Source organism: Myotis daubentonii, chromosome 13 (genome assembly GCF_963259705.1).
Source record: "Myotis daubentonii chromosome 13, mMyoDau2.1, whole genome shotgun sequence".
Lineage (NCBI taxonomy): Eukaryota > Metazoa > Chordata > Mammalia > Chiroptera > Vespertilionidae > Myotis > Myotis daubentonii.
Window position 1 is genome coordinate 14,908,374 of NC_081852.1, and position 14,606 is coordinate 14,922,979.

The following is a 14,606-nucleotide window of genomic DNA, read 5'->3' on the forward strand; positions in this document are numbered from 1 at the left end:
TCTCCCCCCTCAATAATTCAATCACCTTGGAGGCCAGTGGCCCTCTCTCCTGGCTGGGCTGACAGATGAGGGGGGAGGAAGGGAGACATGCCGGGGGGAGGAGTGGGAGACCAGGAAGGCCGACATGGAAAAATCAGAGCAGGGCTTGAAAAATGAAGAAATAAACCTGCCAGGAGGGAGACAGCCTCATTTCGTCCTCCATAAAGCTGTCTAAGGGCCACCAAGGACGTTGGCAGGCGGAGGAGGCCGGAGATGGCGCCTCCTGGGACCCCCACCAACCCTGCCCAGCTGGGCTCCAGTCCCTGCCTGCTGTGGGGTAGGAGAGGAGGGGCCTGGAGGGCTTGTGGGTTAAAAGGGAAAGGGCTGTGGGAGATGCAACTAGGGGGAGAACAGCGCTGTGAACAGGGGCCTCTCGTCCAGAGGTTCACTACCACCTGCACACAGTAGGCGCTCAATGTTGGATGGACAGAAGAAGGAATGCATCGCTGCATCTGCAGGCGCCAGTGAGCAGGACCTTTGCAGCAGGCTGACTAGACGCAAGGACTCCGAGAGCCCGTTCACCCACTCGACCATTTCCCACAAAGGAAGACAGGCCAGACAGGCCCAAAGTCATGGGCAAGTCAGAGCCACTGGGTTCTCCAGCCAGGGGTCCAGGCCAGGCCACCTCCCCTGTGAACTTCCCACCACGTCCCTGGCGGTGCCACATCACAACAGCCCAGGCGGGGCCATGCCAACTGTGAACGGGCCTGGCCCTCCTCCGGGCCCCTTAGCGGGCTGTTAGCAATCACGTTTCCTACGAACATTGAATGCCTCAGAAACCTGCTCATAACCCCAAGTCCCAAAGGAAGGAAAGAAAGTATAAAGTGAGCAGAAAGAAATACTCTAGAACGTTGACCAGCGTGACCTCTAGGTGGGAGGATTCTGGGCAGATTTCATTTTTCCTTTTCCACTTGCCTGAGACTTGCAGACTTCCTGCAGTAAGCATGCATTACTTGTGCAATGAGGAAAAAGGGCGCAATCAGGTTTAACATAAATAAGTCACTCCCACTAAATGCCACTTGTGTGAGAGTCTCCACCCACAGGACAGACTCCTACTGGTCAGCGGGCACCAATTCCCCCACAAGAACCTCGGTCGTGGCCTGCAGACTCTGGGGTCACTGCAGGCAGGAAGGAGGGGCCAGAGCTGTCCTGACTGCCCTGTGACCTGTGACCTGTGACCGTGGGTGAGTCCGTCCACACCTCACTGTGCATAGGTGGTGAGGACTGGGTGCTGAGGACTCACGGGCCCGGGCAAACTTCAGCTGAACTTGGAAGACTAGATGAATCAGGGCACAGCGCTTCTCTGATTGGAGGGGCACCGTATGGACAGAGGGGGCAGCTGAGGTGCCTCCAAAGACCAGGCAAGCTGGGGCCAGGCGGGGGAGTGGCTGAGCAGCCAGGAGGCGAGGGGCCAGCTTTCATCCCCTGTTTACAGTGGAAACACAGACTTGAAAAGGTTTCACTTTTCCACTGTTTTTGTGGCAGTGCTGTGGGGAGCAGGGCTTCCTGAGAGCGAGGCCAGCTTTCCAAGGCCACACCGAGTCCAGCCCTGCGCTGGCCTCCAACAGGAAACACCATGTTTTCAATTTACGGGTCCCTGCCAGGTGCAGCGAGCTGCCCGCGGTCCACCAGCCTAGCTGTGCAGGGAGAGCCATTCCAGGCCCCGCGGCGGCTGGAAACCTACCGCGGGCCTGGGGGAGCCTCGCTCCGGGGCAGCTCCGGCCAATGGTGGCTGGCGCAGTCGATAGGGCTTTGCAGCAGCTGATGTGCCTGGTGACTCCTCACTACAAACTCCAATCCCTGGCCTCCTGGCTCCCGCATCAGCAAGCCCTACTAACTCCTTCATGGGACAGAAGGGAAACTGAGGCCCACAGAGAAAAGAGGCTTCCAATGCCACCAGATTATTAGTGAAGAAAGAACAACCTCAACCCAGATGGGCAGATCCCCTACTGAGCCCCCTAGCAAAGCGGACTGTCCTGCTTTCCCCATGATGATGACAGCTGGCCTTCACCACACACCATGGCCAGGTACCATCCTTGCCTTTAAGCCACAGAGAAAGCCCAAGCTGTCTGGCCTTCGTCTTACAGAGTGATTGGAAACTGAGGCCCAGAGGTTTAAGAAACTCTCTAGGCTCATGCGGCTGGGAGACCCGGACTGCACCGCAGAGCTGCCCCTCTCCACCCTGTCCTGGTTTCCTGGTGCTGCCTTGTCCAGGCTGGCAGAAACCTCACTATCATGCAGGCCCTGCCAGCAACTTCCACCTTTGGATGCTTCTGGGAATCCCCAATGAGCTGAGTGATGCCTGCGGCAGGACCATTCAGCCCGTGGGCACTGACAGGCAGGAGGCTGTGCACACAGAAGAGCCTTGGGCGGCCACCCCACCTCCCTGCCGCCCACGGCAAGGCCTTGCAGGGCTAATGACCCATGTGCCTCTTTCCCACCGCTGGAGTGTCAGCTCCGTGAGGGCAGGGACCTGGTCTCTTGCTCACTGAGGCATTACAAACACAAAAGACGTGCAGATAGACAGTAGGTGCTAAATAAACACCTGTGGGATGACTGAGGAGTCTGACTGGGTGGGGGAGGGGGGCTCTCTTCACACTGTGGGTTTGAAGAGACCCGGAGGCTCTTCCCATTAGCTACGGATTTACAACGTTTCTAGGGGAAAAGGCGGCCAGTCTCGCTTCCAGCCCAGGCCCCACACGCAGAGCCCTCCCCATGCCCCGCTGCTCACTTTCTGGACTCACTGAGTTCCAGCACTAAACAAAGGGCGCATCTGGGGGATCATAATCCCTTGCTTGTTTGTTTTCCCATGAACTGTCCCCTCCCTGCTTCTTCCTGTCCAGGGCATTGCTGTTCCCAAACGGAGCCACTTTCTAGGTGTGATGGCCAGGCTCACACTGGCTCCCTGGAGTCCTGGGAGCTGGGCAGGGAGGCCCAGGAGATGCGGACACAGAGCCTTCTCAGCATGGGGAATACCAGGCTGTCACGGAGGCGGGCGCTCAGGGCTCCAGCTCCAGGCTGCACTTCTGCCAGTCGGCCTGCGGGGAGCCAAGCTGTGCCCTTAGAATTGGGAGAAGCCTGTGACCTGTCTAGTCCACAGAGGCAGGGGCTGTGTGTGTGTGTGTGTGTGTGTGTGTGTGTGTGTATTGTGTGTGCGTACATGCAGGAGATGGGAGGAAGGACACACACATAGGCACTCAAACATGCATGCACACACCCCAGAGAGGGGAAAAAAGAGATTGAAAAAAGAGGGAGAAACCATCCAGTAAGGACGAGGGCACAAGTTAGGGAGGCACAAGAGACAAACCAGCACTGAGATGGAGTCAGAAAAAGGCCCAGAGACAGAGAGCATCTGTGGAAAGGGCGCCCTGGAGTGTGCAGCGCAGGACAGACAGATTGCTGCCGAGTGGACAGACAAAAGAGATGCGTGAAAAAGACCCAGAGCGGGAAAGGATGAGCGTGAGAGGGAGGGCAGCAAGGGCAGGTCGATGTGAGAGAGAGGCAGACAGGCAGGCAGAGCGGAGCCGGCAGTGGGGCAGACGGAGCACTGCGGAGGTGGCAGCTCTGGGCCCTGGGGGCTTTTTCTGGGAAGGCTCCCTGCTACCAGCCTCCTTCCCTGAGTAGGTGCTGGGAGGCCCAAAGGAACCAAGAAAGATGGGCTGCTGAGGCCCCACTGTGTCCCATGAGGCCCCCGTGCCCTTCACATTCCAAGGCCTAGCCAGGTGCCCCGGATGGAGCACAGCGACCCTGCCCTCCCCCACCGCTCCTTCCCCGGCCTCCTGCGGAGCTCAGGGAGAGGCCCGGGAGGGGGGGCAGGCGGAGCAGCCCCTTTGGACCAGCCCTCCGTCTCTGGCCCTCAGTTTACTCCATCCAGAGGAGGAAGCTGTGTCCTTCGCTCCCCGGTCCCTCATACCCGGTGTCTCCAGAATCTCATTTAGCTGGCGTCTGTGTGCCCTGTGTGTTCTGGGTCCTCTTCGCCTCACCCCCATTTCCTTGTTTCCTTTTTATTGCATGTATTGGGGTGACACTGGTTAACAAAACTATACAGGTTTCAGGTGCACAATTCCATAACACATCACCATACACTGTACTGTGCGCTCATCACCCCAAGTCAACTCTCCGTTCATCACTTTTATCCTCCTATACCCCACTCCCCCACCTCCCCTCCACCCCTATTTCTGAATGAGCTCTTTGAATTCTTCCATACCCCAAGCTCATTGGACTTGCATTTGAAAGCCCAGACTTAAAAAAGGCCATCTCGGCTCGAAAGGGGCTCCCCAAGATGAACACCCCCTCCCCTGCCAGCACCCAGGGGAGGGACCCCATCCCTGCCCACATTCAGTGTCTTCTCGGACATGCTGGTCTCAGTGAAAGCCCGTAAGAGGTGAAGTGGCTGAGTCTTTCTATAGATCGAAACCTTCAGTGGTTCCATCAGCTAGAGGTGCAATCCCCTGAGGCCTCATCACAGCCCCGCCTCCTACCCGCTCTCTGGAGTCAACAGCTGGGTGGTTGGGGACTGGCAGGGCCCTGTCTTCTCTTAAGCTGTTCTATCCACTTTATCTCTGGCTTTCCCTGGCCCTCCCAGTGGGAGCTGTGTCCCAGGAGGCCCTGAGGTCGAGCCCACCTGTCCCCGAGAACCGTCCATGCTGGGAACAGCTCTGGGCACATCCTGATGTGGGCAGGCCTGACCCCTGGCTGCGAGGGCTGCTCCAGCAGCACCAGCTGACTCCGGGGCAGGTGCCTACTATGTGCCTGATCCTCCCAGCCCCCAGTGAGGAGCCCTATTCTCTTCATTTTAGGATAAAGAGGAAGAGCCCCTGAGAAGTCAGGTGACCTGGTCTCACCCAGCTCAGCGCTTGGAGATTACAGTTCAGGTCTGTGGAAGACAAAACCCGCGTACCTGCAGGAAGCCTCCTCTGGTCTCCCTGGTTGGCAGGAGGCTCCCCCCGCAACAGAAGTGGGTGCTCTGTGCCGTGGGTCTGGCTGAGGGCGAAGGCCCGAAAATCGGATGAAGCTGGGTGCAAATTTTGGCCCCACCTCCCAGCAGCTGTGTGACTGGACCTGCTACTTAACTTCCCTGTTCCACAGTTCACTTACTTGCAAAATAGGCTCTATGAGGATGAAATGAGACGATGCATTAACACAGGCACGCATCCAGGGTCCTGGTTTGGGTCATATCCTGCCTTAAGGTTGTGGCTTTTCCTATCTCACCCTTGGCCCCACCCAAATCTTGAAATCCTCTGAATGTCCACCTGCTCCAGCCAGCCTCCTCCACAATGAGCTTCCCATAACCTCATTCCCCAAGGGCTCCTCATGGATCTCAACACCTCCCTGGCCCCAGGGGCACTGGGGACCCCTAATTCTGTTCCCTGCATGGGAGCCTTGGCCTAGACGGCGCTACCTGAAGGCTGGCATAGAATCTGCTGCTTCCTTGTTTCCTCAAGAGCTGAGCACAGACCCACACACACAGTAGGTGCTTACTATGTACCACGGCCTTCCTGACTGCAGACAGTGTGGGGAGGAGGGACAGGCTTATGCAAAGGCCTGGGCCCTGTACCAGGTGCCGGGGATGAACAGACGACTCAGCTGGGCTCCCAGCCCAGGGAGAAGGCAGGCTTGCTGTGCAAGAAGGATGCCCGTGGCCAGAGGAGCTCTGGTCCCTTGTGGCTGTGTAGCCCAGGTCCCGAGCCCCAGGCCCTGAGAGTCATCCCAGGCTGGGAGCGAAGGCCCCGACAGTGAATAATTCCTCCCTGACACCTGCCAGGGCCTAGTTGCCTCAAGCGAGGTCTTATTAGGACAGGGCCGCCTCTTCACCTCTGCGCATTAACTCCCTTGAGCACCAGTGAGTGGAAAATGGGAGGGAGCCAGCGAGAGAGAGCCTTTTCATTTTGGGAGTGCGTCGCCCTCTGCGTGGATATTCCTGGAAAACTTCCACGGAGCTGACCTGGCTGGGGCAGGAGGACCTGGGAGCCGAGCGCTGTCTGTTGATTTAGGCTGACAGTTTGGGTCAAAAGGCCCCAGTGTTCGGGCGCAGGTGGCCCCTTGGTCCCTGTCCTGAGATGGCCCCGTCTCTTCCTAGGGGCTGCAGAGGCTGGTGTAAGGCTCAGGTCTGATGGGCTGCCCATCCCAGATGCACTGTCCACAGTGAGGAGTGGCACAGCTCAGAGGCCAGACCATATGCCCAGGGGCCTGTTCCCCACTGTCCCCATGAATGACCTGGCGCGGCATGGTCTACCCTGGGCCCCAGTTTCCCAATCTATAAAGGAAGAGGCTCCACAGGGCCACCCTCCAGTCTCACACGCCAGGCTTCCCAGTATGTTAACTAATAAGGCTCCGAGGCCCTCAGAGGAGTCAGGTGCCCCCACTGCACGCTGCCTCCCTCGCTGGCTCCAGGTTAGTGGTCCAGCTCCTCTTGCAGAAACGATCTCAGGTCTGAGTGCACCTGGCAGACGGCTGCGGATCTCGCCTCTGGAAGGCCCAGGGCATCCTCCTCTGAAAGTCGAGTCACACCCCAGGAACAGTTTTTCTGTCTCTGGGGCTCTCCGCCTGGCAGGGGGCTGTTGACCCAAACACTCTGTGGCCAGAGGGGTGGGGCTGAAACCCCCAGAGCTGCCTCCGGGAGCCTGGCAGAGGGGACACCAGGGAACATCCTTTTGATAGTCACTGTAAAAACGATTTTATTACTTTCATTTTCTATTATTATTATAACATTAACTGAACCCCATGGGAACGAAGATAAATATCATGGTGTTTTAGGAGCAGATCATCTGAACTCCTGGTTTACTGGTGAGGAAAGTGAGCCACAGAGAGGAACAGGCTTTGCCAAATGCACCCAGTGAGGCCGTGACCTGGTCCAGGGTCCTAGCTCTAGGCCAGTTCCCCGTTGCAGGCATCAGTGTGCCAGGATGGCCCAGTTACAGGTATTATATGGATCGTGTTTAAATATTCAGAGCCCTGGCCCAACTCCAGACCCAGAGAATCAGACTCCAGGAGAGGGGCCTGAGAACATGCATGTAAACAAGTGCCTAGGTGGCCTGTGTCTGTTGTGTCTCTATCTTAAAGTGTCATCCTGAAAGTTCCCACTCAGGAGCTGCACAGAGAGTCTGGGAGGCCAGGATCCCTGGGGGGTGGGGGGTTAGTATGTGGGTACCAGAGCTAAGGATGCCAACCTCAGGCAGATGCCCCAGTGCCGAGATAGCAGACGGCTCCCTGAGAGCATGGGTCTACTGTTAAGAGAGAAGACTGGCGTAGCTAGTGTTGCATTCCATCCCCAATGCACCCATGTGCCCCTTGCTGGTAGGCGGGCTTCTTTCTACTTTACAGGTGAGGAGACTGAGGGTATCAGAGATAAAGTCACGTGTCCAGACTGGCCAAGGTGATAGATGGCAGAGTAGGGATTTGAACCCCAAACTGCCTGTCCCTAAAACCCTTGCTTCAACCACATGTCACTTGCATCCTTTGCCACCCTGAGATGCACACGCATGAGCCTGTGGTGAGCTCTCAGCAGTGGAGGTGTGCCAGTAGCAGGCCCGAGGTGACCTTGGTCAGCCCTCCTGGCGCTGTGACTGAGGACGGGCTGGGCTGGTTAAAGGATGCAAGGGTGTTCTTTGTGTTTCCTCCACACACAGAGAAAAATGTTCCAGATTGTTTACAGGTTCCAGTTCATCACAGACCTCCTGGCTCCATCCGCGGCCACCCTGGAGTTGTGGGCCAGGAGATGGCTGGGTGCCTCGGCTGGGAGGGCAGGGGTTCAAGGGGCTGGCTCCCCAGGCAGCTACAGGACCTGGGAGGTGGGTGGGGAAAGGAGCTGTGGTGGGGAGTCGAGGTGGGGGTGGGGCTGAGAGCTCAGCAGGCCACCCGGTGAGAGCTGTCACATGTTAGTTAGACTGTCCCACTGGAGTATGGGCCAGGTGGACAGGGCACCATGAGAGCGTTCTACGAAGGCTATGAGGCAGAGATGCTCCCACAGGCCCCAAAAGAGGTCCCCAACGATGCCTCAGGGAAGCAGTGGAGGGTCCCAAACAGCTGGGAGGCAAGATGTGCTGCTTCCCAAACCGGAACTGAAGAGGGGCGCGAAGCACTTACCAGGAAAGACAGATGTGAGGGGAAAGCTGCCACAGACTCCCAGAAACCAACTAGGGCTGAGAGTGGAGCTGGGGGGGTGCACCTGCAGTCCTCATAACCCAGCGCTCTAGAGGGTTCTCTGGGGCACAGTTTGCCCAACAGTCAGGATGAATTGAACCCTGTGAGGCCACACTGAGGTCACTGCCTCCTCCCTATGCCTGCACTGTCCATTCCCCGAAACTGAAGCACCTGAAAAGACCTGATGCCTGGGGAGTGAGGGCAGAGAGGGCAAATTATGCCCCGCAGTGCATGACACTTTCTCACAGCCTGTGAACGGCCTCAGCATCCTTCTTAACACAGCCCACCCAGCACATTAAGAACTGGCATACCGAGGAAAGCCTGGCCATCCTCAGAGGAAGCTAAGGGCACATGCTGGGTGCCTGCTGGCTTCCTGCTGCCACTCGGCACCAGCATGCCAGGCTCTGTGCGGAGGACATGGTGTGGAGCTTGCCTGAGCCTTCAAGATGCTTACAGCCTACCAGGGAGACAGCAGGCAGCCAGCCTGGAGGACAGAGACAAGGAAAGGCTGAAGGAGGGGAAGGCGGTGTCCACTGGGCCAGCTCAGTGCACACAAGCTCTGCAGCCCCCAGAGGCGGGCAGGAGGCAGCCCCCTGGAGGGGTTGTAGGCCCGGCCCAGCCCTGCCTGTGGTGGGGCACCCATGGAGCGAGACAAGCCCAGCACCAGCGCCTTCTGTGACTTCCTGCCACCCCGCCTGAGCAGAGGGGCAAAAGGGTCTGACTGTCAACAGAGAGGCAGCCAAGGACAGCAGAGGGTCAAAGGGGACAATGGGCTCTGGGGCGGGCTGTCTGCTCCACTGCTGGCCTGGCTCCTGGGAAACACCTCGCCTCTGGAGAGCCCTTCAGGCTGGCATGGGCAGGGCTGGGTACGAGCAGACAATCCCCCCCCTGCCCCGGCGGCTGCCCCCCTGCGGGGAACCTCTGGGATCCCAGGGACACGCTCTGGGCACCTCTGCAGTTCAGACCAGTCGGGATGATGTGAGGGGGTGTGGAGCCAGGGAGCCCCCCCCCCCCCGCCCTCCCCACCCCTCCAGAGCCTCTGCATTCTAGGCTGTTAGGCAGCTGGAAGTGCCCGGGGCAGGAATGAGCCCACCTTGTTCAGGGCTGTGTGGTTACTCCGTGGAGAAGCCTGGAGCCTGGAACCCACTGTGGGGGAATTGGAAGGAACCTTGAGATCATCGTCCCTCTGTTCCTACTGAGCTTTGGTTGCTTGGGTACTAGCTACAGTCCTGCTTGCCTCGATTTACCTTTTTGATCAGTGGGCCTCCATTCCTTATTTTTTAAAAATATATTTTTACTGACTTCAGAGAGGAAGGGAGAGGGAGACAAAGATAGAAACAACAATGATGTGAAAGAATCATCTATCGGCTGCCTTCTGCACGCCCCACGTTGGGGATCAAGCCCACAACCCAGGCATGTGCCCTGACTGGGAATCGAACCATGACCTGGTTCATAGGTCGACGCTCAGCCCCTGAGCCACGGCGGCAGGGCCGTTCCTTATTTTGGACAGCAGAACAGAAGCGGCCTGGCTACAAAGAGCATACTTGCTCTGCAAACTCTCATCTGCAAGACTGCCTCCCAGCCTCAGTTTCCCTGCCTACCGAGGAGAAGACTGGGGCCTCCCAGGCTGTGTGGTCCAGTACAGCAGCCAGGAGCCACACGGGACTGAAACCAGCGTCTGCAATGTGGTGAATATGTTAAATACACACCAGTTCCAAAGACTCAGTAGGAGGAAAGAATGTAAAATGGCCAGTATTATCATTCCAATACATAATACAACGTACAAGACAACGCAGCAGTCCGATGGGCATTGTGAAGGGCGAGAAGGGCAGGGTTTTGGGTTTAGGAGACCGGGGGAGGAATCGACCAGGGCCCCTGACAGGTGGAGTCTGAGGGGCCCCAAGCTGACAGGGCCATGTCTGACCTTGAAAAGGAGGCGTGGCTGGAGGGAGGCTCAAGCCGTAGGTGGGTGTGGGTGGTGGGTTGGGCGGTAGGCTAGGTGGTGGGTGACAAGGCCTACGAAGAGCATACTTGCTCTGCAAAGGACTTCTGAGGCGGAGGAAGTTTAGGAGCGAAGGGGATAAAGGTGGGGGTCGGGGGCACGACAGACGCTAGTGTGTGATCTGGCCGGGAAAGGAGGCTGGGCCAGACGGTGGGGCATCGAACTCCAGGCTGTCGGCGGGTACACAGCAGGCACCCCAGAAAGGCTGGCCGGCCAGGGGCTGGGACCCAGGGAGCTCCCCAACAGCATGCAGGGGAGGGAGTAGGAAGTTGTGTGGCTCCAGGGCCCACGGCCCAGCTCACTGATCAGACCTCAGGCCTGCACCCTCCAGGAGCCCAGCCACGGCTCCTTGTCCCCTGGGGAGGGCAGCTGGTTTATTCATGAGCATATGCCTGCCTCACAGGCAGCCTGCTTCTGCACACCTCGCTTCTAATTATAGCGGGGATTCCACCGGTGCTGGAGGGAAACCGGGTTTGCAGCGGCCCCGCAGGCTCTCCGGCTCTAGCCCATGGCGGTGGCCCCGGCCCAGGACAGCACAACGTGGCTACTGAGCAGATTCTCTGCACCCCGAGACCGGGCTTCATCCTGAGTGGTCAGCGTGGCGGGTCCATGGGGATGGGATGGTGCCCCCCCCCCCCCCCAGTTGGCCACACACAGTACACAGCCTCCAAGCAGCTGAAAGTGCAGGGCACTGCCTCAAACACCTCCAAAGAGCTGGAGGGGCAGAGTTGTGTGTTGGCCAGAGCTGGGTAAACAAGGCGAAGGTGGCAGGCCGGGCGCCCCGGGGTCTCAGTTCTGCTGAGTCTGGGTGATGACAGGGTGATGACAGAGCAGAGGTGCTGTCCGCATGTCAGGCAGGGAGTGACTCCAAGGGAAAGGAGCGGAGGTGAGGAGGTCTGGGACTCAGGAAGACAATCCAGACGGGGAATGAGGGGTCTCAGACATGAAAGGACAGGGAGAGAGCGGCTGAGCTAAGAGGTGGCAGTGGGGCTGCTGTGAGGAGGGAGGCGGGAAGGAGAGAGGTGTCCGCACAGAAAGAACCAAACAGAAAGAGACAGAGAGTGGACTGGGACACACACACACACACACACACACACACACACACACACACACACACACACACACACCACCCCTGAGCAGGGGTTGGAGGCCAAGGAGAGAAGTAAAGAAACAACTAGCACCAAGTGTGCCAGGCTGCTCAGAGGCCTCCCCAAATAGTCGGCCTGCCCTGCCAGGGGCACTGGGCCCACCCCAACACTTCAGACCAGGCGCTCAGGGCTTGGGAGTCCAGAGCAGGAGGCATGGACCTCCAAGAGCTGTCTCCTCCCATGACCGTGGGGAGCTGCCAGGAGAGCCAGCAGGGGGGTGGAGGTTGGTGTGCTTGACCTGGCATGCTTCCCCTCGGGTCCCTCGTCCCACCACAGTCCACTCTGTGCGGTCAGTGGGGTGACAGGACTGCACTGGCCAGTCCGAATGTGAGGTCTGAGGCACCAGGGTCTCAACAGGAGCTGCACATGGGGTGGGGGTGGCTCTCACACATGGGTGGGCACACGCTCACTATTCACACACCTCCTCACATTCATTCAATTCATGATGCACACGAGCACACACACACACACACTACACACCCCTGCACACCCTCCTTCTCTCCAGGGAAATGGGCACAAAGCATCTGAGTCCTGCACGGGCAACCCCGCTTCTCAGCTGCCTCCTCTAGCCTTAGGGAAGGGGCTCCAGGGGGAGGGGCTCCCCTCGGCCAGTCCAGCCTCCCAGTGTCCATCCCAGAGAACCGCACGGGTCGCCCAGACTCAGGAATGCTCTGAGCCCTTCAAATCTGCTGCCCCAGTGCCCTGTGCAGCCCCAGCCTGTTTGCATACATTTTAGTGATGAGGAACTCACTACCCAGAAAGCAGCTTTCAAAAAAGTCCAGGCAGCTCAGACCCTTGGGAAGTTAAACTAGAGGATGTGAGGGAGGCAGCATGGCTGCCACCGAGGGGCTTGAGCTGTTGGCCAGACTGTCCTTTCATCATTAGTTTGGAAAATGACAGAGTTGGCCCATCACCTTGGCTGTCACTCGGAATTATAATAGATCTAGAGAAAAGATGTCCTCCATCCTTGACTTAGGATAGCTCACTAGGGCCCAAGATAACCTTTCATTCAATTAATAGTGTCAACTGCGCACTGCCATGTGCCAGGCACTAGGATGTGCAGTGAGCAAGTATAATCATTTAATATTCTGTTCTAGTCGGACACCGGCCTCTCACCCATTTCACAGGAGGCGATGCTGAGTCCAGGAAAGGCAGCGACCTGCTCAAAGTCACACCGGGAGCCGGTGGTCCTGGGCAGAGCCTCTCGCGTGCTGCTGCAGGCGGCCACCTGCCCGCCCGGGGAAGAAAGGGAGAAGCCGCCCACCTGCCATCCCGTCCCCAGCATTTCTGGGACACAGAGGTATTGATTACCACCTCGCCCTGGAGTGGGTTTCTTTTCTTTTTCCACCAAGGCTTTCTGTTTCTCCATTTTTTTTTTTTTTTAAAGAATACACTCCAAGCCGCTCCTATGATTAATCACCAGCTGCCTAATGCTCCGCCACTGGCAATTTCTGGAAAGGGAATGAATTACCTTGAAAAACATCCGAAAAGAGAACCCACCGTGAAGGAGAATTGCAAAGGTTACCTCACAATTAGCAGGGGGTTCCCGCGGCCTTATTGCATTGCCGGCAGGCCCTCGGGGAGGGGCAGGCTGCCAGCCTTCGGGGCCACCCTCTGGCTCTGAGGTCAGCCGGGCTCCGAGGCCTGGGCAAAGGCTGCAAGGCAGTAACAGAGGTGGGTTCCTGAGCACCTACCGTGAGTCTGCCCTTGGCTCTGCCCCTGCCTCTAAGGCATCACGTGATGCTTAATTCCAAGGGACCATGGTTCAAATCCCCACTCCACCACTTACAGCACCATGGGTTCTTAACCACTTTGGGCCTCTGGCGAGGGAGGCACTGAATACACCTCCTCGGGGGAACTGGGGGAAGAAACATACATCTAAGGCACAGAGGGCCTGGTACACGTACAATCTCACCAGCTGCAACATTTAAAATACACCAGCTCCTAAGCCCCCTCACACCAGCCCTCTCAGCAAGGTCGGTATAATTTATCTTCATTTTCAGATGAGAACTGACTGTCCTAGAAGGAAAAGGACTAACCCAAGGTCACACAGCTGGCAGCAGGCAGAAGGGCCAAGTACTGCTCCCTGGTTCTGGAGCCGGAGTGAAGCAAGGAGAATCCCCGGGGCTCACCTGGCCCAGCCTCTCAGCACCTGGGAGCAGTGGGGCCCGAGGAGAGAAGCCGAGGGCAGCAGGGAGACGAATCGGCACGGCCTCATGCCAGGGCGAAGGCTCCGGCTCCCCACGCTGGGCCCCAGAGCCTTGGGACAAAGGGCCCTGGCCCAGGTGAGCATCTTTGTGAGGCTTCTCATCCCTGGGTCAGGAGCTACAGGGAGGGATCACCCAGGTCGCCCTCGAGCACAAGGCCAAGTGCGATCAACCCAGAAATGCCACTTGGTGATAAAACACGCTGGTGTCCAGGCCCGAGGTCTGCATGCTCTCTGAGGGGCCCAGCCCCCTCCTAGGCTGGAGGACCAGTTTGTGTCCATCCTGGCATCTGTGGGTCCTCAGGGAGGAGGGGGTGGTGGAAACTGAGGCACGTGGGAAGAAGCAAGGGCCCCAGCATCCTTGAGGAAAATGCTGACGTACCCTGAGCATTTACTTATTTAGGTGTGCCTGTCCCCCCAACCCCAGGGGTGGGGGGCAGGTGCTGCGATCCCCATCCTTCTTTCATAGACAGGTAAACTGAGGCACAGAGAAACTGCACAAGCTCACGGTGGACAAGTGGCAGGGCTGAGACCCCAGCACCCAGAGACGTGCGAGCGCTCATGCGCCCACTTCGGTGTGTTTGTGGGACAGGAGGGTGGGCAGCCACAGCACCCAGGCCAGTCACCGGCCTCCGCTCACCCAGGCCTCTTCCTGTGCGGCTACCATGGTGCCCAGTGCCTGAGGCCCACATGGCACGGGGCGCAGAGTGGTACAGACGGCTGCTGTGCCAAGGCTGGGGACACCCAAGCTGCCCCCTTCCTGGGGCGCATCCCACCACCCCTGCCCTCGCAGCCTCTCCAGAGAGATTAGGCCTCAGAGGCCCTTGGGGGCCGTCTCAGGGTCTGACAAGGCCTCAGCAGGGTGGCTGTACCCCCTGCCACCGCGGCTCCAGTGAACGGCTCAGTGTGCTGGGACGCCACTGTCCCTCCCCCAAGCAGCAGGCCAGGCCCAGCTGCGCACCTACCTCAGCGACCCAAGAATCACCAGCGTCACACGTTCTGGTAAGTCAGCAGTTCGCGGCGCCTCCGCCTCACTCCATGTCCATCCTGCGGCAACGAGAAGGGTGGT

General features: G+C 58.3%; 1 protein-coding gene across 11 annotated transcripts in view; it reads right to left on the minus strand.

Moving 5' to 3' along the window:
- Window positions 1-14,606, minus strand: part of ZMIZ1 (zinc finger MIZ-type containing 1) — a 218,695-nt gene that overhangs the window by 121,979 nt on the left and 82,110 nt on the right. For 6 of the 11 annotated variants that reach the window (XM_059662232.1, XM_059662236.1, XM_059662235.1 and 3 more), the window contains one exon: window positions 14,503-14,584. The exons of the other annotated variants lie outside the window; for them this stretch is intronic. The gene's annotated coding sequence lies outside the window, so the exon portion shown is untranslated. The remainder of the gene's footprint in view (window positions 1-14,502; window positions 14,585-14,606) is intronic. 11 annotated transcript variants of the gene reach the window in all.